Source organism: Protopterus annectens, chromosome 8.part0 (assembly GCF_019279795.1).
Source record: "Protopterus annectens isolate FY-2018-M chromosome 8.part0, PAN1.0, whole genome shotgun sequence".
Lineage (NCBI taxonomy): Eukaryota > Metazoa > Chordata > Ceratodontiformes > Protopteridae > Protopterus > Protopterus annectens.
The window spans coordinates 1323997248-1324021951 of record NC_056741.1 but is presented as its reverse complement, the minus strand read 5'-3'; the positions used below and the strand labels follow the sequence as shown (position 1 = coordinate 1324021951).

General features: G+C 41.3%; 1 long non-coding RNA gene across 1 annotated transcript in view; it reads right to left on the bottom strand.

Moving 5' to 3' along the window:
• Positions 1–24704, bottom strand: part of LOC122809392 — a 247527-nt gene that overhangs the window by 11078 nt on the left and 211745 nt on the right. The window lies entirely within an intron of this gene.

Genomic DNA, 24704 nt, shown 5'->3' with positions numbered 1-24704 from the left:
AACGAGCTGTTACTGAAGGGACTTCTTAAGTCTCCCTTTTTAGAGGCTATTTCTGGGTCGGAGATCTCAACCCCTCCTAGAGCCCATAAGAAACTCTTGGATGTTCCTACCAAGGCTAAATCTTTGCCTTCGTCCCCGGCTGGGAACTCCTGCCAACCAAAACCTAAAAAGGCTAAAGTTTCAACTTCTGAGCTCACTCGGTCAGCCCCAGTGCTTTCAGCGCCTAGACCTTCGGCACCGAGGCCTTCAGCACCATTAGTGATCTCTGCTCCATCTTCTCCTGTAGCTTTCACTATATCTGCACCGAGGGGCTCCTCGGTTCAGACTATTACCACTGTATTGGCACTGACCGTTCATTCAGCGCAGACCTTGACCACGTCTGCTCTGAGATCTTCCTCGGAACCGATGCCTTTATTGTTGACTCGAGATTTGTCAGTTCCAGCTTCAGTACAGACAACCACTTCAGCACCGATCCCTGTGTTGGTGCAGACCATGACCTCGGCACTGATGACTTCTTCGGTGCAGACACCCGTAATCCAGTCTCTGTAGGCACCGTTGTCCTCAGTGTGGATGGGTGAGATGGGCACAGAGTTTGTCTCTTCTGTGGATAGGCCTGTTTCTCCCTCAGTCTCTGTGAGGTCCACTAGAAACCTTTCCGAACATGATGTGTTGTGTCATGTGGATCAGGTGCTCTTGGCCAGAGGTATCCCACCCCTCAGGGACTATCCTTCCTTGGGAGGTGATCACCCGTCTCCAAAGACCCCTTCTTATTCTCCTCCTTCATTGCCTTTGAAGTCTATGGATATAGCACAGTCTTCCCCTTCTGCGGTCCCCTTTATGGATCTCACTAAGAAACCGCAGTTGCCTTCGTGGCAGGAAAGTTTTGCTATGACCCAGGATGTCAGTTGTGACACGCATAGTTTGCTGCTCCACAGCCATCCAGGGACTCCGAGTCGGCAGGCTGAGCCACTTAGGGGAGGGGGTGACCCCTGTCCTAGACATGCTCTCCTCTCTTCAGGTGGACCAGCCTTCCAACTGATGGAGAAGGCTTTCGCTGCTGCTGGCGATACTGGACTGTCTATACCTCCACCCTCCTCTGGTACACTGGTTTCACAAGTCGCACCTAGCGGACACCGGGTGCAAGGGCCTCAGGACATATTCCCACAGGAATCCTCTTTTCCGCTGTCTTCCCCAGCTTCTCCCACTGAGGAGGTCCACCGGAAAAGTTCATGTAAGAGGAAGCACATGGACTCCACATGTGAAGACACAGATTTTGATGAGGGGGAAGGATCCCCCCGGTCACCCTCTGAGGTATCCTTTGGTGATATCCTTGAAATCCTGAAACAGAGAGGTGACTGGCAGTCCTCTAATCTGACCTCTGAGGAATCTGTGTTCCTGCAGGCCTTTCACGCCCGGCCCCCTACCTCCTGGGTTACTCCACCTGCCGATGAACTTGTCTGGCTCATCGTGCACCGTGCTTGGAAGGCTCCTAATACCATCAAAACTATTCCCCGGAGGCCAGGTAAGATTTTGTCCCCTCCTACTTCGGATCCCCATTGGTCCAAAGGTCTTCCTGTGGATGCTTTGGTGTTGGCGGCCGCAACAAAAAAGGATTTGGCAGAAGAAGAAAGCCAGACTGTCCATCCGCCTAACAGAGTCCCGGGCCCTGGACAGGATAGTGAAGCACACCTTTGCTTCAGCGACCTTTACTATCAGGTCCCTGAATTATATGGCACACTTTACCAGGCTTCAAAGGGTTCTGATTTCTGAGCTCTCTGAAACCTTGACTGGTGCCATGTCTGATTAGGTCCATGACAAAGTGGCCTCTCAGCTGGTCACCATTGAATCAATATCTAACTCCTCTATGCGACTGATATCCCACATATCAGAAGGAGCAGCTAGAGCAGCGGGTTCAGCTGCGGTCTTGAGACGACACGTCTGGATGCGCTTCTGCAATTTCATGGAACCCTTTAAGGCTTTCTTTCTTAACGCTCCCATTGAGGCCTCCTCGTTGTTTGGGCCCAACGTTAAAAGCAATCTGGCCAGATGTGAACAGGACGGTAAGACCCTTTCTACCATATGTGTCCATTATTCTTCCCCTCAACGTGCTTTCCCCCGAAACCAGAAGAGTGCGAAGATGTGGTTCAAGAAATCTCAGGGTCCTTTCCGTGACACACAGGCCGAGTTCTCCCTTAGAGGCAGAGGGGGAAACTCACAGGGAAGACGGTCCTTTCGGGGCAGAGGGGGGTGCGCATAACCAGGGCTCCAGGGATTCTTTACCTGGTCAATCCTACCAGTGCTCCTGAAAAGCGGCCCAACTCCTTTCCTCTGGAGGTGGTTGGGAGAAGTCTCTCCTTGTACCCTTCTGCCTGGCTAACCATCACCACCGATTCTTGGATACAAAGGATTATAACCAGAGGTTATCATATCCCCTTCGATCTTTGTCCTGCCCCTTCAAAAAACCTTCCCGACATTCCACCCAGTCAAAGGGAAGAAGCAGTACTACAGATAGAAAAGCTGCTAAGAAAGAGAGTCATCCAAATAGTCCCTCCAGACCAGATAGGATCCGGATTCTACTCAAGACTATTTTTGGTGCCAAAGAAAACCAGGGACTGGAGACCAATTTTGGATCTCAGTGTATTGAACAAGTTTGTGAGAGTACAAAAATTCTGGATGGTCACAATACAGTCTATCCTCCCGCTTTTGGAAAAAGACGATTGGATGTGCTCAATAGATCTTCAAGATGCGTACTACCACATAAAAGTGGACAGGCCATCAAGAAGATTTCTGCACTTCTGTGCGGGAGCCAGTCACTACCAGTTCAGAGTACTGGCCCTCGGACTCTGTACAGGTCCCAGAATGTTCACAATGTGCATGGCAGTTGTCACAGCTCACTTGTGACTTCAAGGATTCCAGGTGTTTCCATACCTAGATGACTGGCTCATTTCCGCCCCAACCAGACATCTACTGGAAAAAGCCCTGGCATACTCTCTCCTCACTGCTCAAAGGCTAGGCATAACCATGAACTGACAAAAATCCAATCTCACCCCATCTCAGTTGACAGAATTCATAGGGGTTATCTTGGACACACAGAACTGCAGAGCTGCTATTCCAGGGCACAGAATTCTAAGGATAAAGTAACAACTGATTCCAATCCTTTCAAGGGAGAAATCCACGGCTCACTCAGTTCTACAGCTGTTGGGTTCCATGGCAGCCTCCATCACCATTGTTCCCCATGGCCAGGTTTCACATGAGGCTTCTACAATGGCTACTGCTTACCCAATGGTATCCTTTTCAGCATCCTCTTTCAGCCATGATTCGAGTAACCCACAGGTGCAAACGGGATTTAAATTGGTGGATGACACACAATCTGTCACAATGGTCTCACCCCTTTTCCCCCCAGCAACCCAAGGCCACAGTGACCACGGACACCCCCCTGATGGGGTGGGAGGGGGTATGTCAGGGACAGACAGTCCAAGGCACTTGGTTCAAACTGGAGGCCCATCTGCATATAAATGTTCTAGAGCTGAGGGCGGTGCTTCTGGCGTTGCAAGCATTCCATCCCCTGCTGCCGTCTGGGACAATTGCGATTCAATCAGACAACATGGCAGTGGTCTGATATATCAGCAAGCAAGGTGGAACCAAATCTTACCCTCTTTGTCGAGAGGCCATGAAGATATGGCAATGGGTGATGGCTACCAACCGTTTTCTTCTAGCAACGCACATTCCTAGGAGTTCCAACACGATAGCAGACAGACTCTGCAGGTGCATTTTTCAACCTTACGAGTGGTCTCTGAATCCCTTGATAGCGGCGGAGATCTTCCACCACTGGGGCCGTCCTTGCTGCAACCTCTTTGCATCCCTGACCAACCACAAATGCAGCAACTACTTCGCCCTGATTCCCACTCCGGGACAGTCACCCAGGGATGCTCTAGTCCACGATTGGCCCTCAGGTCTTCTTTACACATTTCCGCCCTTTCCCCTCATTCCTCAGTTTCTGAAGAAAACCCGTCGGTTGAAGAGCAAGGTGATCCTCATAGCACCATATTGGCCTCAACAGATTTGGTTCCCCTTCCTTTGGCCTCACCTACTAGATCGACCATAGATTCTCCATCCAACCCCAGAGTTGCTCTCACATCCACAGAATCTGATTCATCCCAACTTGAACAGCCTGAAGCTCACGCCTTGGCTACTCCAATTCCCTTGATTGCCAGGCAGAATGATCTTTCTTTAACAGTACGTGATATTCTCATTGCATCTCATACGTCTTCCACTAGAATTACTTATCTGAGCAAGTGGAAAAGATTTACCTGTTGGCTGAATGATAAACAAGTAGATCCCTTCTCAGCACCAGTGTCGATAATACTAGACTATCTGGCCAACCTTTTTCAATCGGGTCTATCGGCCTCTACCATTAGTTCATTTGGCTGCAATTTCTAATTTTCATGAGGGTGTCTAAGATTCCTCTCTTATGTCCCACAAATTGTGCAAGACCTTCATAAAAGGTGTGAATCATCTGAAGCCACCTTTTAGAGAACCTATTCAACCATGGGATTTATCATTAGTTCTACAAGCTCTGACAGTGCCACCTTTCAAACCAGCCTCTTCTTGCGACCTCAAGTATTTGTCATGGAAAACCTTGTTTTTGGTCGCCATTATTTCTACCAGACATATTTCTGAGCTTCAAGCTCTATGTATCAAGAGTCCATACTTGATTTTTCATAGAGGTAGAGTGTCTCTTGAGAACTAATCCATCTTTTCTGCCTAAAGTGATCTCTGAAATGTCTATTAATCAAGCCATTGAATTGCCAGTTTTCTTTCCCAATCATTCAAATGGAGGAGAGTATTGCCTACATACCCTAGATATCCACAGGCAAATTTGTTTTTACAAAACTAGGCCCTTTCGTAAATCTGACCAGTTATTTTTGGCTTTTTCTAGATCTAGATTAGGATCTGCTGTTGCTAAGGTCACATTAGCTAGATGGTTGAAGGACTGTGTGACCTTCATTTATACACAACGCAATATCTCGTTGTCTACTACCATGAAAGCTCATTCAACAAGGTCGGTGGCAACTTCTGCTGCCTTCCATGCCAGAGCTTCCTTACATGACATCTGTGCAACTGCAACTTGGGCTACACCTCATACCTTCATCAATCATTACAAATTGGACTTGGCCTTCAGGGGAAGAACATCTTTCAGTTCTATGGTGCTCAGAAATGTCCTTCCATGAGAACCTCCCAGGAATAGAGGTAGCTGGGGACTCTGTCCCATGTGTAAGGAATGAACGAGGATTAACAATATCAGATAAAGAAGTTACATCTTACCATAACGTTCCTTCTGTATTGTTGATCCTCTTTCAATCATTACAGCCCTCCCTCCTTCCCCCTCCTGTGGTTTCTAGTGGATCTCACAATCCGGTTCTCTTAGGTTATTTGACCAGAGGTAGCCTCTACCTTCTTTGACTTGCAAACTCAATCTAAGGTAACAGGGAGAGAGGGATTGTGGGAAAGAGTTTAGCTCAAGAGTTAGAAGTTGACGTGAGCTTGGAAAATGGCCGGCTCGGTTCTGAGGTCGGAACCGATACCCATGCGTAATGACTGAACGAGGATCAACAATACAGATGGAACATTATGGTAAGACATAACTTCTTTTTCTGTTCCTCATGCCCCCAGAAAACCTGATAGGTATTATAGGGTTCCTGATTCACATCAATTCCTTTTTAAAAACCCTACTGCTGATCCTGAAATTATTTCTCAAGGCCCCAAGGGTGTTAAGGCTACTATTGCTAAAAACCCTGTGCCTTCTGACAAGGAGTCTAGGGCCTTGGACAGGTCAGGTAAAAAAAGTCTATACCTTTGCAACTCTTGCCATTAGATCTATGAATTGCCTTTTTCACATGCTTAAGTGTCAGCAGCATACTTTGGAGGCTATTAAGGCTAAACTTGGGGATATTCCTTCCATGTCTGAGAACAAAGATTTATATGACTTACTGAATTCTGCCACTTTAGTTAATAAGCATTCACTTCATTGTGGTTTTGACACTTTGGAGGCTTCCTGCAGAGCAGCAGCCACTGGTTCCGTTATTAGAAGGCATGCTTGGCACAGGGAGCAGCCTCTTTCTGAACCTGTTAAATCTAAATTGCTGGATGTTCCTTTGCACGAAGACAATCTTCTTGGTAATAAGGCTGAGGATGTACTGAAGAAATTGGAGGATAAGGCGAAATCTATGCAAGCTGTAAAAGATTTTCTTCAGGTTCAGCCTCCTCAGTTCAGTAGGCATTATCCTTCTAAAAATTGGTCTTTCCCTGATCCTGGCAAGCAGGGTCGCTCTAGGCCTAGGGGTTTCAAATCTTCCAGAGGGAAGGTTTCTGGCCCTCAAATGGCTAAACAATGGCATTCTTCTTCTGCTAAATTGGGGAGTTCTAAGCCAGCTTCCCAAAGCAAGCATTCTCAATGACTCCGGCCTTCTTGTGCTTACCTCTGCAGGCTCTGGGTTTCCTTTGGGGGGAAGGTTAGCCAGGTTCACAGAGGTATGGTCTACCATCACAGATGACAAATGGGTGCTCAATATAGTAAACCAAGGTTACAAGTTTTATTTTCATACCTTCCCTGTTCTACAAGGGTACACAGACATGCCCAGAACTCTCAGGGCAGAGGTAGAAAATCAGATTTCTTCTCTACTGACTATGGGGGCTATAGAGCCAGTTCCTTCAAATTAGGCAGGCCTAGGTTTTTATTCAAGACTTTTCTTGGTACCCAAAAAAGGGGGCACATGGCACCCTATTCTGGATCTGTCTATTCTCAACACTTTTCTGGTGATTCCCAAATTCAAGGTGCTCACTCTTCAACAGTTACTACCCATGCTGGGCAAGGATTCATGGCTGGTCACTTAGGATCTCAAGGAGGCTTATTTGCACATCCCAATAAGGGAAAGTTGCAGGCAGTTCCTTCGTTTCAGGGCTGGGGAGCAACACTTTCAATTCTCTGCACTGCCCTTTGGCTTATCTACTGCTCCCAGAGTTTTTACGAAGTGCCTGGCTCCAGCCACTGTTTTTTGCAGGCAGAAAAACATTCAAATTTATCCTTATCTGGATGGTCTCATTCAAGCAAACTCCCCAGAAAAACTAGAAAAGGATTTGGACTTCGTGAAGAACATTCTCACTTCTTTGGCTTAGACTCTCAATGAAAAGAAGTCAGATTTGGTTTCTACAAGGGAGATTGTTTTCCTGGGAGCGAGGCTGAATACAGCCACCCAGATGGTATTCCTCCCTCAAGAGAAGCAAGATCATTTGGCTTACTTCATGAACTTGGCAAGCATGACCCAGCTCTTTGCAAGGCAATTCCTGCAAGCACTGGGGTTCATGGCTTCATGTAAGAGTGGAAATCTTTATGAGGTATTTGTTTCCCACAAGTTAAACAATTATTTACTTTGTCTGACATCGGCTGAGGCAAGAAAGAGTCCCCAACGGGGTACTTAGCTTTTTTAGAAGTCTTCGGTAGCTGAAATCTCTGGATCTGACCGACCGGCACTTGCGAACAGCTTCTGCTTGGCACCGCGGCAAGAAAGACTGAGGAAAATGGTGTCGGCTGATGCCTTTATACCCCAGGAGCTATGACGTTGGGTGAAGTGCGACATCAGCCGAGGCCAGACCCAGACTTTGGAATCCGGCCGACCGAAGGGCTGCCTGAGGCAGGACAACCCATATGTTATGACTGCAGATGCATACCTATCGGACATCTACATTTATGGTAGGTACAAAACTGTACTTTCTGATGATCCCATATGCAAGGCTGCATATGAGAAAACTTCAATGGTACCTCAAGAATATTTGGTGTCAACACACACAGGACTTAGATGTGATTCTTCCCCTAATTCCCTGTCTACAAATGGAGTTCCTCTGGTGGGTGACAGCCTGTTCTCAGAACAAAGGTCTGCCTTTCCGCCCATCACCTGCCAGCCAGACTCTCACCACAGACGCCTCAGATTTTGCATGGGGGGGCTCATCTGGGAGGCAAGGGCATACAGGAGACTTGGATCACCAGCCAGATTCATCTGCACGTAAACTTAAAAGAATTGATGGCGGTGCAGCAGGCCTTGCTGGCTAACAAGGGCCTACTCTACCCTGGGACTCTGCTGATTAAGACAGACAATACCACAGTCATGTGGTACATCAACAAGCAGGGGGGACTCACTCTTACCCCTTGTGCAGACAAAGCATGAGATTATGGTCCATAGCAGCTTCCATGGGCATACATCTAATAGCCCAGTATCTTCCAGGGAGGCTAAACTCCTTGGCGGATCATTTGAGCAGGCATGTTCTGGATCTTCACGAGTGGCAGCTGAACAAGGTCATTTTCCATCGCATCACTCAGCATTGGGGCACTCCACAAGTGGATCTTTTCTCCTGTCACACCAATCATCTCCTTCCAACCTTCTGCACCAGGGAGTTTCACAACAAAGCTTGGGGGGTGGACGCCTTGTCCTTCCCATGGACACAACTCAATTCATGCATTTCCTCCTCTGCCTCTTCTTCCCAGAGTGCTGTTAAAGATAAGGGATGAAAAACCAAAGGCTATTCTTATAGCACCAGATTGGCCCAGGCAGCATTGGTATCCCCTTCTTCACAGCCTTTCCCAGGCTCAGCCTTGGCATCTTCCCCTGGTACCAGATCTGTTGGTTCAGGAAGGGGGAAAGTTTCTTCATCCTCATCTTCTAACTCTGCATTTAACTGCCTGGCTAATACTTTAAATCTTTCCCAACAGGTGGTTGAAGTTCTTCATGAGGCTAGGAGGCCTAGCACCAGAAAATTCTATGCAGATAAATGGAAGAGATTTTGCTCTTGGATGCAAGCTAAAGGAGAAAACTCTTCTCATCCTCCTATTTTCATCAATCAAAATTTATGCTTCAGCAATTTCTGCTCATTTTTCTTTTGAGCAACCCATTTTTTTCTCACCCCTTGATGAAGCAGTTCCTGAGGGGAGCTAGCAATCTTAGACCTTCCGGAAGAGCACCTACTCCTGCTTTGGGATCTTATGTTTGTCTTGGAAAAGCTTACTGTACTTCCCTTTGAACCAGCTGCCTCTGCAGATTTGAAATTTCTCTCCTGGAAGACTGCTATTCTTTTGGCTATTACTTCAGCCAGAAGGGTTTCGGAGCTGCAAGCCTTAATGGCAGTAGATCCTTTCATTATTTTTCATTCAGATTGGGTTTCTCTGAGAACTAATCCCTCCTTTATGTCTAAGGTGGTTTCCAGTTTAACCCTTAACCAGTCTATTCACCTGCCTACCTTTTTCAACAATCCCCAGAATAAAGGGGAAAGGATTCTGCACTCTATTGATGTGCATAGACAGCTGAGATTTTACTTAGGACTAAATCCTTTCAAAAATCTGAACAGTTGTTTGTTAGCTTTACTCCTGCAGCTCAGGGTAAAGCTATTCCGAAACAAACCATCTCCAAATGTATTCACTTTTGTTCCAAAAACAACAAAAGAAAAAGAAGGCAACAGCCTGAAAAACAACGCCAGTTCACAAATGAATTTAATCCAGCTTAGCGCCTCGGCATAATAGCCTTCAATGAGCACAAGTTACAAACACACACCCACTCCAATATATATCACAATTAATTAAATAATTACATAAATTAATCAATCAACAAACAATATATCATTTAAAGAGAGAACTTCCAATATAAAAAAGAAATAACATTACTAGTTATACAAAAATTATAATAAACTTTTCCAGTTTACTTCTAAGTTTAAACCATTAGGTGACAAGGTATTATATTTCAAAATATAAATAGTTTCTTTAAATAACAGAATGTTTTTAATTAATCTGTCATCACCTTTTTTAATAAAAATATTTTCTAAAATACAACATTCAAACAATTCAATATTACTATTGTGACATTCCATAAAATGTAAAGCAATGGGGCTAGTTAATACTCTTTTTTTAATATCTCTAATATGTTCTTGCATTCTAGTTTTAAATTTTCTTTTTGTCTCACCAATATAATATAATTTACAAGGGCATCTAACACAATAAATAACCCCTACAGAATTACATGAAAAATTATTATTAGGTCTAAATGAAATTCCATTAATATTGTCAAAATATGGTTTTACATATTTACATATATTACACTGGCTGCAAACATTAGTACCTACTATAGAAAAATTATTATTATATACCTTATCTAAAGGAGAAATATAATAAGAATTAATCAACTTATCAGATAAATTTTGACCTCTTTTAAAAGACATTTTGGGAATAATTGGAAAGATCTTACAAAGATTTTTATCTGAAATCAGAAATTTCAAGAAATATTTAATAATATCCCAAATTTTGTCACTGTGTATATTATAAACAGTGACAAAATAAATATCCAATATTTCCCGAGTAGAAATCATTGAACAAATATTATTCCTACTAGCAGAACTAACCTTTTTCATAAAAGGTAGAAAACCACTTTCTTCTCTATTATTACTAATCAACAATTTATTACCGTTTCTAAAATTTATTTTATCCATTAATTTATTGATACAAAAATCTAATATATCAATACTATATCCTCTTTTCAAGAACATAATAATACTGTCATAAATGTTCTTTTCTAAATCTAGTTCATTATTACATAGTCTAGATAATCTGATAATTTCTCCGTAAGGAATAGCAGATAATGTATGTGGGGGATGACAACTAGTTCCATAAAGAAACTGATAACCATCCGTAAACTTACGGTATACTGTAGTGTGGACCTGATCACCTACCACTCCAGTTAACATAATATCTAAATAATGGATTTCACTGCCAAACTGTAAGCCATCAAAATGTAAATTACATCTGTTATTATTAAGATCTGAAAAAAACTCATAAATATATTCTCTACCACCTCTACAAAGAAAAATCAAATCATCTATGTAGCGGTAGTAACACAAAACATAATTTTTATAAAATGTATTAGTATGTACATACTCTAACTCAAATTTACCCATAAAAAGGTTTGCATACATGGGGGCAAAAGATGCCCCCATAGCAGTACCTTTTAATTGATGGTAGATAACTTGATTAAAACTAAAAAAATTATTAGAAAGGCAGAAAAAAGTAAGGTCCATTATATAGTGGGTGGTCGGATTATCCCCCAAAAAATATAATAATGCTTGCAAACCATCAGAATGATTAATGTTAGTGTAGAGACTGACAACATCTACACTAACCCAAAACATATCATCTGTCCAAGTAATGTGACTTAATTTATCAATAAAGTCAAAAGAATCTCTAATATAGGATTCTAATTTTTGTACATATGATAACAGATAATTATGAACAACTATACCCATATTCCAACAAAAATAGTTACTGGCCGAGACAATAGGATGTCCAGGTGGGTTATTCATATTTTTATGAAGTTTGGGGAGACAGTAAAAAGTAGCTAAATTACAGCTCTCCAAACAGAATTTTTTATCAAGGTCATCCTTAGAAATATATCCCAATCTTACACCCTTATCTAATAAAGTGGTACATTCTTTCATGGCAGCAATATAATTATCATAGTCACTAATTTCATAAGTAAATGGGTCACATAAATGTTCCATACACATGTCTAAATATTGCTTATTGTTCAGTATTACAATTTTATTACCCTTATCAGATTTTTTAATGACAATATCCTGTCTACTAGAAAGATTTTTCATAGCCTTCCATTCATTTTTTGTCATATTAAATAACTTTAGATCATTCCTACATAAATTAAACATTTCTTGTACCGAGAAATGTATCATTTCAGAGAAATGAATAATGGTAGAATTATTATATGGAGGAATAAATCTACTATGAAAATTAATACCCTCCGTATTAAGTGTAGAATAAGCTTGTAAATATAAAGAAGGAAAAGGCTCATCAGAGAAACACGAGTAATAGCTATCTATACTAGTATCATCATCACTATCACTATATAGCATATTAGAACCAGGCTCAACATATATAGACATTTTTTTATCATTTGAAAAGATATTTCTCAAATGAAGCTTTCTAACAAATTTAAAAATCTCTTGTTTCAATATATGATGCCTAGGAAAGACAGTAGGAACAAATTTAAGGCCCAACTGAAGCACAGATAATTCTTCATTAGAAATATTGCAGCCAGAAATGTTAACCACATTATTATCATTCAATAAGACAGAATTCAAAAAATCAAGTCCATCTACCCCTCTTAAATGTTTGTCTAGTTTGTCCTTCACCCGGAGAAGAACCCGTAGCAAAGTCTTTCTTTTTGTATCCTCGTCTGGAATTGCTGCCATCACTCTGAAAGCGTTGCTGATGCCCTAAGGAATCATTGGCAGCTGGAAGGGGTGGAAAATCAGTGTCTGAATCAGTAGTCAAACCATAGCCTTCTGAAGAAGCAAATGACACAGAAAGCTGTTTTTTATTATTATTATTTCTAACATTTACTTGTTTCTTAGAAGGGCGAAAATCTTGTTTTCATTTCCATAAGAACGCTCGCCCATTGTCATAATCTTTAATGTCTCTTTTGATTTTTACTGATTTGTACTGTATCTGTTCTGTCTCATACTTATGTAGATTGTCATTTAAATTAGCAAAAATGTCATTGACCTTAGCCACACCTATGTCTGTCAACAGTCTAGAATGCATAACATGTAATTGTTCTTGTAATTTCAACAAAAGAAGTTGTTCCCTATCAACAAGTATTTTAACCCACTCCATTGCACAATTATGCGCCGCCGAAAGCCAGCGGTCTTTAAATATCAAATCATTACTATCTGCATTATCAAAAGGTGTCGCTGGGCTTTTAAAAGCCCGTAAACCTCGTGGAGAAATGTCAAGGTCCACATACCTTTGAAGCCCCAATAAGTTGAAATGACACCGTGTTTCCCGGAAAAGCATTTTTTCAAATTCTTTGATATTATCTTGAATTTCCTGTGGAAACGTAGGGTTAACAACCCGGCCTCCTAAAGAACCAAAGGGGTTCATACATTTCTGCTGTCTTTCTTGAAGAAGTTTGGTGATATATTCTGAGGAGACGTTACCATTAGGTGCTGCATTCACTGCAGGGTCTGCTCGATGAGAATTAGTAGCGGAGCCGGCAACACGTAACCTGCTGTCTAAATGAAAATCCATGGTTACAGAAGAACCCGGCATGTCCTTGGGAGCATTCGCTCTCGCCATACCCTCAATAGTCGGCAGCATCGCAGGAAGCCCACCTGTAACATCCTTCACAACCTTCGGTCTAACCGATACATCAGGAGCCACTGTCATCACGGGAAACGAATGATTAACCCCTCCAGTATGACCATTAACAGTAGAAGGGGATGCGGCATTAATAGCGTTAGTATTTCTTCCATTGTCACCATCCGGAATAACTGTAAACCCATTAACTGACGGAGAGAAATTCTCTCTAAAAACTCTGGGAGTATTTAATAACGAACTGGTATCCATACCAAAGTACCAAAAACAAAAGAAAAAGAAGGCAACAGCCTGAAAAACAACGCCAGTTCACAAATGAATTTAATCCAGCTTAGCGCCTCGGCATAATAGCCTTCAATGAGCACAAGTTACAAACACACACCCACTCCAATATATATCACAATTAATTAAGTAATTACATAAATTAATCAATCAACAAACAATATATCTTTTAAAGAGAGAACTTCCAATATAAAAAAAGAAATAACATTACTAGTTATACAAAAATTATAATAAACTTTTCCAGTTTACTTCTAAGTTTAAACCATTAGGTGACAAGGTATTATATTTCAAAATATAAATAGTTTCTTTAAATAACAGAATGTTTTTAATTAATCTGTCATCACCTTTTTTAATAAAAATATTTTCTAAAATACAACATTCAAACAATTCAATATTACTATTGTGACATTCCATAAAATGTAAAGCAATGGGGCTAGTTAATACTCTTTTTTTAATATCTCTAATATGTTCTTGCATTCTAGTTTTAAATTTTCACTTTTGTTACCTACAGCATGGGAAGTTTCCCCTCAGGGTATTGGGACCTATTCTACTAGAGCAGCCTACCTCTGCAGCTTTTCTGAGAGGTGTACCTACTAAGGGCATTCTAGAAGCAGCTACTTGGTCTTCTGTTCATACTTTCAGAAAGCATTACAATCTACTCTTGTTTTCTAAATCCAGGGCTGGTTTTGCCTCTGCAGTTTTGCAAGGCCTTTGGGCTTTTGGAATCAACCCAAATGTTAGGACTGCAACAGTGAAACATGAAGAAAGTACAGTTGTGTACACTTACCGTAAATGTAGATGTTTGAGTGTGTTCACTGTTGCAGTCCTGGTTTCCCACCCTCCATTCCCCGTTTTTCCTAAGGCACAGACTATATATTTTTATTTTTTTTGTATTACATGTTTCCAGGGTGTTTCCTTCCTCGGTCAGCCTTCTTTTGGGGGCTCCTGACAGTTAAGGCAAGAAAAACTGAGGAAATGGTGCCAGCTGCCTCGCTTTATACCTGACATTCTGACATCAGTTTTACAACCGGTGGCAGCCAATGTCATATACCGAGGACTCTGGTATTCGGGCCAACTGAGGGCTACCGGGAGACCGAAAACCCATATGTTAGGACTGCAACAGTGAATACACTCAAACATCTATATTTATGGTAAGTGTACACAACTGTACTTTCTCAATATGGAATCAGCCATTAGCTTCTAGCTTGATGCTAAACCTACAAGCACATTTATGATAGATTTCACCCAGTGTCTTTAATTACCTTGATGCTTTGTCCATGGGAGCAGTGTTTTACTGAGTCCTGTTCTGTGCCACCTCATGTATAGCAGGACAAAAAGGCTCAAGGCATTTTGCTACCCTTCTTCATGACCTAGACCGCAAATCTACATCTCCTACTCTGACATTACCCCTTTCCCATCTAAAGATGCTGAGGAAGGCACTCAGTTGATTAATTTTAATTCACTGGATGTGTCCCTTTTCTTGAGTGACACTGGGGCACTGTTTGGTTATGTGACTTGCTCAGAGTCAGAGTGCTCAAATGAAGGTGGAAGGATTCAAAGTATATGCTGTGGACCACAGAAAGCAAGGCCTTAACCATCTACAGTAACTGCCAGGCAGTTATGTAAGAGGAAGCAAATAGATGCCCCCCCATAAAGATTCTAGCTCTTCTTTGGATCTCAGTTTCACGTCTGAAAAAAAATCTGCATTTTAAAGAAAAAATATGGTTAGTGCACATCACTACTTGTACCTACTTGACAGAAAAATATGAACATGTAGGGAAGCACATCAGCTTCCAGATAGTAAAGAATTCTTAGAAAAGATGAACATTTTCATCTGCTACATAATTCCTTGTAGACTTTATCAGATCTAAAAGTACAGAGGGAGAATAACCAAATTAGAAGCATCAGAACTGTTGTCTAAGTCATATAAATGTTGTAGTCTGATGTGGTGTGGATAAGGGAGCTGTGTCGTTATGGGTTGAGATGAGTGTGTCTGTCAATCGTCCCAATGGGATAGCATGATAGTGTGATGTGTGCATGGGGGTGTCACTATGATTTGGATGTGAGGGATGATAGGCTAAAATGCGTGTTGTTTGTGAATATAAAGTTAGGAAAAAAGTGTGTGAGATAGGTCAAAGACTGCTGAGGCATAGTTTGTGCACAGCAATTGGGTTTATGTAAGAGTAAAAGTAAGAGTATGATGATAGGCTAAAAGGATATTGACATATGCCTGGGGGAAGATAAGGTTTGTGTAGTGTTTGCCAGTAAGGAGAGAGAGAGTAGTGATGCAGGGAGAGGGATGTGTTACTGTGGTGAAGGTGTGAATTTGGCACTGCTGTGAATTTTTGGGTGGGCTGCAATGAAGCCAGGATCTATCAGTAGATGTTCACCATGACCCTTGAATTTGCTGGACCAAGGGAGGTACAAAATGATGAGATGCAGTGTGGAGTGAAGCATGAAGGCCTGGGTGCTGTCATTCCTCTTGGGGGACTTCCTCAAATTGTGATGTGATCAGTATAGCAAGTTAGGGGCTCGCACACTGTTTTTCTCCTTTCCCCTGGCATGCTGTGCACACCATCAAGTTGTGGACTGTAGTAGTGAGCAAAAATGTGCATCAAAAAAGTGATCAGAAATATGAAAGAGGAAAAAAATAAAAATGTAAAGGACTTCATGACAGTGGGACTGTCATGATGTGAGGTATTGCTAGCTCTGCCAGGAGAATTAGGGCAGTGGATGTGTAACATATGCCAAAACTGCTAGCTGGAATTTTGTAAAGAATTTTATGTCATTTATTTCTCAAACTGATTTATACAGATGCTTGTGTTGAAAATGTATTTGTAAAATAGCTTGTGTTAAAATATATATATACCAACAGTGTGACCTGCTAGAGAGAAAAAGAAATATACATGTATTGTAACTGTTGAAATGTGTATAGTGTAACAAAGTATACTGGAAGAGAATGGGTTAATCACAGTCCATCTGCATCTAACTTGAAAAACGTTCTGAAATTAAATTACTGGGCCTAGGCCATAAAGATGTTATCTCACAGTTTTGAATAAAGCCAGATAAGTAATGTATGTAAGAAGTATGGTTTGTTAGTCTTTGTAGGAATAGCAAAAGTGTTAAAATTGTTTTACAGCTTTCAGATGCTGCAATAAACTTTAGTAAAGCTTGAGATATGTATTTTCACACATATGTGCTAAATCCTGGCATTTTCTAGACAAAAAAGTAGTATGGGAACCAGAAGTCAGATGACCAGATATATGTGATGTCATTCTGTAATCCATCACTAAAATGATATTTTAATACTAGGTGAAACTGAAGTCTCAGAGCAGTCTGTTTTTGGAACCTGAAAAGAAAGGAGCCCTCACCTACTTCATCTTGCCTTGCTGTAGTAAGTGACCAGGTAATAGTAATTAATTAGGTCAGTCAGGAACATTTTGTGAGATTAGTTAAGTACTGTTTTTCTGCATCTGTGTGAATTTATTCATCCATGTTATTGTAATATTTTCTGTGATTGAAACTTTGGTGTTTATTGTAAATAGATATTTAGTATTTTCATATTCTTTTCTTATTTATTATTAAATATATTTAAACTTCTCCTTGCAGCTAGTCTTTTAGAGAATATTTTAATCTCTGAGAGTACTTGTATATATTTGATGACAGCTCTGGCCGCTCCTGGAAGCCTTGCTGCTGGGCAAACTATCATTTGTGTTAATGTAAATTTCACTCCATATAATTGGGTACCTTATGAGCAGAAGGGGGCATAGCTAGTAAATCTGTGCCAGCCTTTCCCCAGTGTGTGTGTGTGTGTGTGTGTGTCTCTAAATCAAATCTCAAAAGTGTGTGTGTATGAGCTGCTTGGAGCAGGGACATGAAGCACTGATTTCACAGAGAGAGTGAGTGGTAGAGGACTTGGCTTGGAGACACGGCTAAGGGCGCAACTCTATAGCTGTGCCATTGGGTAGTCTTACTGAGGACCTAGAGGGAGACATAGAGTGAAATCTAGACCCCATGGTGTGTGTGTTCCCTGTGTGCTCTTAAGGGAAATTGTGTTTGATGCAGAGAGCTGCATCTGGAAATACTAAGTATCCATTTTTGTTCCAAGTGAACGTCCCTCTCCATTGTCAGTGGTAAGGATTCAGGCTTCTTGATTACTGGGCCAGAGTGGGGATGTGACAGACATAGAAATTGATGTACAGTTTGGGTAGACGATGGCTGAGATATGTTAGCTGATGAGAGGTTGTAGCTTTTAGGAATAGATGCAGTGTCGAGGTGGGCAATATTATGGTACTAATTTCAGCCAAGAAAGATGGGGGAGGGAGAGAGAGAGAAAACAATAATAGTGTGAACGTTTAGGCATAAATGTGTTGTGGAGTAAGGAGACACCATATGGTCAGGGTAAAACATATGTATGTCAGGAAATGATAGTAGGAGTGGTGGTGAGCATGGATGAATGGAGGTAGCTATATTGTTATGTTGTGTTTGAAAGCTGAAAAGACTGGCCATGACTAGTTTGCTGCGCAGGTGAAGGGATAATTGGGGGGAGTTGAATTACTGTAGAGAAAAGTGTTTATTGGACTGTGTGTGTGTGTGTTGTTTTTTTTTTTTTTTTGGGCGGGTATTGTGAAATTATTAACGGTCACCAAAAAGGTAAGCAAACAACAAAAATACATTAGCAGTGAAAGCTTTTCATGAGGAAATAGCGTATGGCAAACTATTATCCTGTATTGTTCCAAGTGTATGTAACCAGTCGGTTCATTGGTATGAATGTTTTTGTTTCTGACCCTTCAGCATCTGGATAAAGTGTTGCAAGCTTATTAATGCTTTATTTAGTAATTCCAGAAAATAGGTGCACTGTTTTTGCCTTTTTGAATTAGTCTAGTTGTCTTTTTGACGGAATTTGAGAACCAAGCGGAGTTGTATAAGTTCTGAGTGCTTCCAGCCTGTTGTAGGGTTGTAGATTTTTTTTTTTATAGTTTAAGGCCCAAGAGCTATTTAGGTAGGCCTTCAACTTCTATTTGCACCATTATCTGGTTATTTCAGCAAGAGAGCTAAGTGGATGCAAAAATCTTACCCTGTTACATGTGTTTTTAAAACCAGTGTTTCCCTTGTCTGTCACCTCATATTAATTTGACGATAAAACTTCCTCACTTTCCTCCTTTATTGGTTGTTGTCATCAAGTGCAAAACTATGATTTTGTGAAGTCACTCCCTTTTAGCTATTTAAATATGTTTTCTCTCTCATTGTTTTCCATGAACAAAGGGTGCCCACCAAACCCATTAGTATTGCTGTTGGCCCGTTACCTGTTCTTACTCCAAAATTGTCTTTAGAAGTTCTTCCCAGTCTCATCTGCTCATATTAGTGAACACTATAAAATTAAACTGGAAGCTTCTATTCTTACATTGCTTGAGTTATACTCTCCCCTTCATATCTTCCTTCCTGTTTAGTACACTGTCCAGTACCTAGATGGGAGGTCAGCCTGCTTGTTTCTATTCTGCTGTATAGCACTTGGTATCAAAGTAGTGTTGTAACTGCCTTATGCTCACAGTCTTACTCAACACAAGAGGGTCTGTGAGAAATACAAATATTTAACAAATGTGGAGGCCTCACTTTCAAAATAAAAAAAGACTTGTGATCAACATACATAGGCACTACATTCTACATCAACCCACACTAGAATGTCTTGTTTTGAGGCTGTAAAAATAATTGCAACAGCCTCCTAGACCCATGAAGAATAGATCTGAGCAAAACTCCAGTAACACATCACCTCCAGGCATGCCTTGAACACAGAGCTACCGACAATTAAATTATCTCAAATCCAGTACACCAGAACACTCTGCAAATAGAAATGATTTGGTGATCAGTTACTCTATAGTCAGTCACACTGATTCTTCTCTCACTAGGGTGAGTTGTCTTTTAGGTGCCATTATCTCTGATATCTCAAGGGCCTTTAAGACCCTTTTACCTAAAAAGTATGGCTAAGACTTGGTAATGATCCATGTGGAGGCAAATAATTTGAGATACAAGTCCATATGGATGTACAGAAGGATATGTCAGAACTATCCATGCGTGTCATAAATGCAGGCAAGACTCTGGTTCTGAGTGGAATCCTTCCTTCTCCAAGAGTGATGCATATATACAAAGAAAAGGTAACTGGTATGGCTGACAGCTAAATATAAATATAATATTGGCTAAATAATTGGTGTCATTCAAGGAGGATCCAGTATGTGTCTGCATCAAATCCTACATGCTTTGCAAATGATTGCCTACACCTCCCATTCCAAAGCATCTGCACAGAGGTGGCTAAAGCCTTTGCTTTTCCCCACAGTACATGTTTTTGACAGAGTGCAGCTAATTAACATCCCTGCATATCTAACATATCAAATCCAGAACAGAATCACATTAAGGTGGCTCTGCTCAGTGCCAGAAGTCTCAACAGTAAACTGACCATGATGATCATTTGAATTTGGAACATATCCATATCTGTGTAGTTATTGAAACTTGGTTAACAAAACACTCCTTCCGTACCTAGGTCTTGCCTACCATGCCTTCAGATGTGATGGCAGTGGACCATATTACCTCTACAATTCCACAGACTGAACTTACAGTGTTCCAAATCACACTCAACAGAACCAATTATCCATTTATATTCTGTTACAGGACAAACGGTATGTCACTGAAAATCTTGTAAGGTTCCTAAATGTACTTGATGAATTCCCTATAAACAAGAACTCCATTGTTTTGGGAGACTTTAACTACACCTCAATAAACTGGAGTAACTCTAGCTCTAATGTAGGGTATGCCCAAAAGTTCTTAAGTTTAATAAACAAAACTCGCCGGACCAGATTACCAAACCTACTGGAAGACATTATAGTCTAGAACCAGTCCTCACAAATATAGCTTCTTGTACTATTCCCCTGGTATCTATTTCCCAGATTGCCAGATCATAAACTAGTTACTTTCACCTTTCAAAGCTCTAAACCTACTGAAATCAATATTGCATCAAATATTATGATGAAGTTTAGAATTCACGTATAGCAGCATCACCCCAGATATTTCCATGTCAGATGGCATCACAAAGGAATTATATTCCCTCTTAGATAAATACATAGAACTATCAGTCCCAACCTGATCCAAATATGGGAAATTTAAAGCAAACCACCCTGGTGGCCCTCCAACATAATTTCTACAATAAAAGAAAAAAATCTTTAAAGTATGCAGTAGGTCAAAAAAACTCTTAACAAGGAATTGGCTAAAAATCCACAAAATAACATCCACAGAATGCACTCCTGTCAAGGAAATATTTATTTAAAGCTTTTTTGTGTTTGGTGTTTTTGAATTGGCTAAAAACTTGAAAAGTACTGTTAGAAGTAGCCCATGAACTTAGGTTAGCATCTGAAGCTTGGAATGGTGACAAATCCTTTTTCAGCTACATTAAAAAACTAAGAAATAACACCCAGCAGTTTTCTGAATTTATTCATAATGGCACCACCTACTCTGATCAAGTAGACTTTGCCAATATACTAGCAAACAAATTCAGTGCAAATTTTACATCAAATAATGTCTGTCAAAGCTCCATCAGCCCTCCTCCATCCTCTGTAAAGAACATGTACTGAATATACTCTCCAAGACTAAAAATACTTCCTCCGTGAGACCTGACAGTATACATGGCTAACAGGGCTGAACATGCCCTGGCAGCTACACTCTTTAAACTATTTAACCTTAGTTTAGTCACTGGCTTTGTCTCTAAGGTTTGATGCAGAGCAGTAGCAATGCCACTCCATAAGGGTGGCCCAACCACTGACCCCAGGAATTATAGGGACATCAGCTTGACAAGCCTTATTTGCTAAGACACAGTACATATAAAAATTGCTTTGATAAACTACAATATTAAAAAATCTCATCAGGCTAAACCCAGAACAATCTTTTTATTTTCAAGGGAAAATCCTGTTTAATGAATCTGATTAACTTCAAAAGAGCAGCACAGGCTGTTGACAGCTGTTGTGCTGTCCAAACAGTATACCTTAACCTGACAAAGGCATTTGACACCATCCCCATGTCAGCATAGTTATTAAGCTTAATGAATTACAAATAGACTCCTATGTAGTAAAATGGATAGCAGACTGGAGTAATTGATAGAACCCACACTGTGCAGGAAGCAGGTGCCACATCAGAGCTTGAAGGTGACCAGTGGAGTCCCACAGGGTTTGGTGCTGGGACCTCTTCTGCCTGACATTTACTTTTCTGATCTCCAGACCATGGCCCAAAGATTGCAGATGATTTAAAACTGTGCATAGGCCTACTACCACCTATGCCAGGGATGCATGCTAACCGTGGGAGGGGTGTATATGCCCCTGTTGGCCAGCATGTGCCCATCATAAAGCCCACCAGAGCAGCTGTGGATTAATAAGCTTCTGGCCAGTCTGTGTCCAGTTGCCTAGCTTGAATTACCCAGGATAGCTCTATTGAGCAAAAGCTGCATGTAATACTAATCAACCTACCAAACATGGACTAAGAATTGCTACACTCACTATGTATCCATGGAACAAGATTAGAGAACAGTGCAGCAGAGTCGCTTGGTTTGGGATCTGGAATCTCTACTTATGGTAATCACACACAGCCTAATCATAGGGCAGTATTCATAATCTTAGCCCCACAGCAGAGTTGTGATTGTGAGGGAAAAAATGCATTCAGGCTGCAGTTGGAGGGCCTATTAGATAAAGCAGGGCAGCATGAATTGTTGTTGATAATGGATGACCTGCATGCACATATCGGGACAGAAAGAACAGGATATGAGGACAGTCTAGGTCCAGTAGGCTGGGGCAACAGGAAAAAAGAAGGAAAGGACATTGTAGACTTCTGTCTGGCAAATGGCTCAATGTAGTCAACACATGATTCAGAAAGAGAGATTGTCACAAAATCACATATGAGTGGTCAACATGCAACTCGGGTAGATTTCCTTCTAGTAAGGTAAGAGCACCGGGGTAGAATTACTGATTGCAAAGTCATCCCCATTGAAACCGTTGGCCCACAGCATAAACCACTGCTTGCCACAATTAGCTACAAGCAGTGGTCAGAAAAGGCTTTTAAGGTCAACAGAGACTAGGCTGAAGACCTGGAAGTTGACTGGAGAGAAAGCACAACAAATGAAGGAATGCTCTGGTACCTCAGAAGGGAGAGGAAATAGGTGTAGATGAAGAAGAATGTAAGCATATCAGAATGGCTTGTGTGAGAACTACAGAACAGATATGTGGCTGAGCCAGGTATGGAAATAAGGTACATAAGGAAAGCTGGTGGTGGAATGCAGAAGTCCAAGAAATCATCAAAAGAAAGAATGAGTGCATGGGAGATGGAAAAGATGGACTAAGCTAGGGAGGAATACTGGTTGGCTAACAGAGTCTAAGAAAGGAGTTGCAATTGCAAAGAAGGCATCAGTGCCACTCTACCAGCTTCTTTAAAGTGACTGAGTAGATGGCACAAAGAAACTATATCATGTTGCAAAGCAAAGACAGAAAGATAAAGAAGACAGTCAAACACCCTTCGTAAGGGATGCCAACAACAATTTGCTCATTAGTCCACAGGACATCACAGGCAGATGAAAGGAGTCCTTACAGCAGCTTCTGAATGAAGAAAATCTCACAGAAGATTTACTGCCCCTGACACAGCCTATGATAAGAGAAGAGGAAGAGCCCACCATGGAATAAGTAAGAGCAGCACTAAGGAAAATTAAGTCAGGGGAAGTGGCAGGATCAGATGAAGTCACAGCGGATATGCTAAACATGTTGAATGAGATATTGGAGGAAATGGCTTCTGAGGGTAACCATAGCAGTATGGAGAGAAAGGCATACCCCAGATAACTGAAGAATAAGCATATTAGTGTCAGGGTTCAATGACAAAGGGGATATTCACAACTGTGGGCAGTACAGAGGTATCAAACTCCTCAAATTGCATGAAAGTTTTGGAGATGGTGATTCATAAATATGCAAAGCAGTAGAAAGTAAGATGGGAGATGAGCAGTTCAGATTCAGATCAGGATGCAGCACAACTGATTCACTGTTTGCAGTTTGACACACATACTTAAGAAGAAACTAGAAATAAGGAGAGTGTCCAACTGGGTATTCCTAGACTCAGAAAAAGCGTATGACGAAGTCCCAATAAAACTGATCTGGGCAGTCCTGCAGTGGTTCATAGTCCTAGAAACACTAATAGAATTAGTGCAAGATGTGTACAAAGACCCAATGACACAAGTACAGACAGAGTGGGTTTCCAGTAAGAGTGGGTGTGCATTAGGGTTTGGCTCTGAGCCCACTGCATAGTTGTGATGCACTACATTAGCAAACAGGTCAGAGGGGACAGATCAACAAAGTCGATGTATGCAGACACTGTGGCATTACAGGCAGACTCTGACCAAGAACTTCAGAAAAGGATGGGGGAGTGTAATGTAAAACTGGAGGCACATGGGAAGTAACTGAGTACAGATATGACAGTTGCAGTGGCAGCAAAAGGGGAATCGGAAGAAGCTGAGAATTGAGGTAGAAGAAAAAAATAGTGGAACAGGTTAACAGCTTCAAATAGTTAGGAAGGGTGGAGGAGAAGGGAAGTCTGAATGAGAAGGTCAAAGCTAGAATCAGAGGGGCTGCAGCCAACTGGCACAGGAGTGTCAGATGTAGTATATGACAGACGAATGCCAAAGAGGAGGAAAAGGTGTACAAAGCAGTGGTGCAACCAATACTACTGTATGGTACAGAAACTTGGGCAGTAAAGGCAGAGCAGTTGAAGCAGCTAAAAGTGATGGAAATGAAGTGCTTAAGGTGGATGGTAGGATGCACACTAAGGTAAAGAGAAAGAAATGAGGACATAAGAGTAGAAGCCAAAGTAGCTACAATTGCAGAAAAGGTCAAAAGAACATTACAGTGGTTTGGGCACATACAGAAAAGCAGAAGCCAATCTGGTAAAGAAGAATTAGGACAGGCAGGATGAAGGCAAGAGAAAATTATGGCATCCGGTAAAGAGGTGGATGGATTGTGTAAGAGAAGACCTGCAAGAGTTAAGGATGTCAAAAAAGTAGATGAGTGGCATTGGATAGAGAGAAATGGTGACAGTTGACACAACTCCCCAACCCCATGTAGAAAATGGGGAAAAAGGGGGTCTGAAAATGATTAAAACTGGTAGTCATTGTCAAGTTCCCCACTGATGCCAAAGCCATTCATCAAGAGCT